General features: G+C 46.0%; 1 long non-coding RNA gene across 1 annotated transcript; it reads right to left on the bottom strand.

The window, feature by feature from the left end:
* Nucleotides 1-210: 210 nt before the first annotated feature.
* LOC123166851 (uncharacterized) lies at nt 211-1,545 on the bottom strand. Its single transcript, XR_006483712.1, has 3 exons — nt 981-1,545; nt 770-892; nt 211-661 (listed from the first exon to the last, which is right to left on the bottom strand). It is a non-coding gene; the product is annotated as an uncharacterized lncRNA (long non-coding RNA).
* Between the last annotated feature and the right edge of the window lie 2,227 nt (nt 1,546-3,772).

The following is a 3,772-nucleotide window of genomic DNA, read 5'->3' as shown; positions in this document are numbered from 1 at the left end:
GTAATACCCTACTTCCTGCTTGATTGATCTTGATGAATATGAGTATTACAAGAGTTGATCTACCACGAGATCGTAATGGCTAAAACCCTAGAAGTCTAGCCTGTATGACTGTATCTGTTTCCGGACTAAGCCCTCCGGTTTATATGGACACCGGAGGGGACTAGGGTTATACAAAGTCGGTTACAGAGAAAGGAATCTTCATATTTGGTCGTCAAGCTTGCCTTCCACGCCAAGGAGAGTCCTATCCGGACACGGGAGAAAGTCTTCGATCTTGTATCTTCACAGCCCATAAGTCCGGCCCATGTCCAACAAGCCGGACGCCCGAGGACCCCTTAGTCCAGGACTCCCTCAATGAACAACCCAACATGTGCTACTATCAAGCATGGAAATATGAAAGTAATACTAGCAAGTAGTTCATGATAACAAAGTGCAAGAAAGCATAGCATGATAGTGAACACAAATCCATAAGCATCACCAAAACAACGATAACCGTATCAAAACAAGCAGACATTTATTAAATATTCAAGTTGAAAACCATGGCTACTGCATGGCCATCATGCAAGTGGGTGTTGTGGCTTGCCTGGGGACGAAGAAACCATCGGGAAGATGTGCGGAAAGATCGCGGAAAGATTTGCCGGAAACACTTCTCTCTCGAAAGGGACTGATTAGGGGCAAGGGCAAAAAGGTCATTTCCAGTATGTCAAAACATAATGAAAGTGACACCAACAGAACGGGCTCAACGAGACGAAGAATTAGGCTTTGGATTCACCTCAATCGGAGTCTTGAGCAAAAAGTTACAGCCGTTCGTTCGTTAGCAGAAAAACAAATAAAAATATATGCTTTTCTGTTACTAACGGGTGAACGTTCACAAACTAGAGGATTCGGCCGGCGGCTGAAAAAGGAGAAAACGCATTCTCAGAATACGTCTTCGAAGTAGAGGAAGTGTAATGCTCACTGAAGAAGCAAAGATGTACGCTTACTCAGCTGGAAAGTGTATTCTAGGAATTCCGCTTTCACTTAAGTGACGTGGCAGAGGCGGGACCGGGACTTGTCTCGCTGACAGGTGGGCCTGCCTCTTTCTCTCTCCTCCCTGCTCTTCCTTCTTCTCCACCCCGACGGCGTGCAGAGGCGGGAGCGAGCCCGACAGCCCCGGCGAGGATCCCCGGCGACTCCGGCCACCTCTCGCGCCGCTCCGCCTACTGGGGTGATCAGCGGAACGGGGCGCATCGACTGGTGCATGGCACGACCTCCAAGGAGGAAGGAGGGAGCAGCAGAAGGGACGCCAGCGGAGGAGGTCGTCGGCCATGGATGCAGTCGGCGATGTGGTTACTCCGGAGGGGAAAGGAAGATGTGGGGAGGATCAGGGGATCGAGAGGGCTCCTCTGGTGGAAGCTAAGTGAGGGGGAGTGGCCGGACTGCTCGAATTTGAGCGGCGGCCGGCGATGGCCGTGGTGGCAGCGGGAGGACAGGAGGGGCTCCGGCGAGGGGTTGAGAGGCTCGGGAGAGAGCTGGGAGCTAGATGAGGTCGATGGAGTGCTCGGGAGCCGCGGGGAGGGGCTATATATAGCCGGGGCGGGGAAGGCCGAGCCGGTCGCCGCCGTGCAAGTTCGGCCAAGGCCCTGGCGACACTCATCGGTCACGGGGAGGTGCGGGAACACGACGAGGGAGAAGCGGACACGCTACAGAGGGTCACGGAGCAGAGGAGGCCAAGGGGCGCAGGGGAGAAGAAGCCGAACGCCTTAAATGCCTTGTCGGCCATAGTACGCCCGTGGGTGCTCGGCGACGAGCACCGACGGAGAGGCTTCCGCAGAGGGAGATAGCTCCAGGAAGAAGATGACGATGAGGGGGAGCTAGGAGACATGCCCGTGCTCGCTGAGACGCTGAGCAGAGAGCAAGAGAAGAGGACAGAGGCGCCAGAGCACGCGTTTGGCTGGCATGACCCGTGGTCACCGCCTGAGCTGGCATCAAGAGGAGATAAATGACTGTAAATGGTTGTCTTGGGGAGAGTCCTTCCGAGGGAGGTTTCGACTGAGTGAGTAGCTCGAAGAAACGTGCAGTGGTTAGATGGGAATTGAGCTCTGAATGTTGCTGCATCAAACTTAATCGTGATGCAGTGATCACCATAGGAATGCTATGGTCCATATGGGTTGTTTGGGGAATTTAGGTTAGGAAGGACTATAGTCCTGGGGTTTTAGAGAAGAAATGGGCCGCAAAACAACATAGTTGCTTTGTAACTGACCAATATGGTCTAGAATAAAGATTATGATGATGCACTCAAATGAAGAAGCCACTTGAGCTGAAATTTGGCCAGGAAGGGTTATTTGGTCATATTAGTGTTCCATAAAAATTTCATACCATTTGGCTAAGCCAAAATGGTACTTCCTTCATATAGCACTTCTCTGGACAGAAACTTAGGAAAAATCCTGAGGGGAAATGGCTTGATGAAATGAGCCCAAATCTTGTGGGTATAGGTTATATCGGTAGGAGAAGGTCCTGGAAAATTTTCAGCAGTAATTAAGCAAGATAAAATATACTTGCTTCACTAACTGAAAATTTGGACAGAAACAAAGAATTGATGCTAAGCTCACATGGATGCATTGCATGAGCTCAAATCTTTAGGAGGGCTTTTATTTGATGATATCAAGGACCATCCAAATTTCAACTCAATTGGGTTAACCTAACTAGTACTTCCTTCACAAACAATTCCCTCAGACAGGAACTTCAAAAAAATGCTCGGGAATATTTACTAGGAAAATTATGTTGAAGTTTGGCATGAGACATTTATTTTGACATGAAAAGGTTTCCAAAAACTTTGAGGTCAATTGGGCAAAGGTAAATGACGCTTGCTTCACAAACTGCCATTCAGGACAAAATAGGGAAGGAATTAATTGAGCATGATGAAGAACATGGAAAATGAAATATTTTGCCACATTTGAGGAAGATATGACCCAAACAATTTATGAGAATTATTTGGGAATTTTAGGAGTGATGGAAATATAGGTTTCTTCACAACCTAGGGCAAATTGGGTTATTCCTTTAATAGAAAAAGGAATATTCCCAAGGAAAAGAATATTGGGGTTGGTCCAAGATGGAAATGGCAAGGTCTAGGAAGGGTTTTGAGGATGACAAGCCACTCTAGAAAGAAAGAAGAGGTCATCTTCTCCAGTTTCCAGACCACATAACCACGGAAAAAGAAAACTCAAGAAAAAATCTCAGAAAATCAAAAGAAAAAGAAAGGGCCAAAAATCAGGATGTGACACTGGATGTCTTTTGGTCCAAGAAAAATCATCGCGAAAGTTTCATTCAGTTTGGTATTCCTTTTCTGTGACACTCTAAAACAAGGAAAAAACAGGAACATGCACTGGGCTCTAGGTTAATAGGTTAGTCCCAAAAATCATATAAAATAGCGTATTAATGCATATAAAACATCCAAAACAGATAATATAATAGCATGGAACAATCAAAAATTATAGATACATAGGAGACGTATCAAGCATCCCCAAGCTTAATTCCTGCTCGTCCTCGAGTAGTTAAATGATAAAAATAGAATTTTTGATGTGGGATGCTACCTAACATATTTATGCATGTAATTCTCTTTATTGTGGCATGAATGTTCAGATCCGTAAGATTCAAAACAAAAGTTTAATATTGACATAAAAATAATAATACTTCAAGCATACAAACAAAATAATTATGTCTTCTCAAAATAGCATGGCCAAAGAAAGCTTATCCCTACAAAATCATATAGTCTGGCTATGCTCCATCTTCATCA

Source organism: Triticum aestivum, chromosome 1D (genome assembly GCF_018294505.1).
Source record: "Triticum aestivum cultivar Chinese Spring chromosome 1D, IWGSC CS RefSeq v2.1, whole genome shotgun sequence".
NCBI classification, from domain to species: Eukaryota; Viridiplantae; Streptophyta; class Magnoliopsida; order Poales; family Poaceae; genus Triticum; species Triticum aestivum.
The sequence above is the reverse complement of the archived record's forward strand: the minus strand, read 5'-3'. Positions and strand labels throughout refer to the sequence as shown.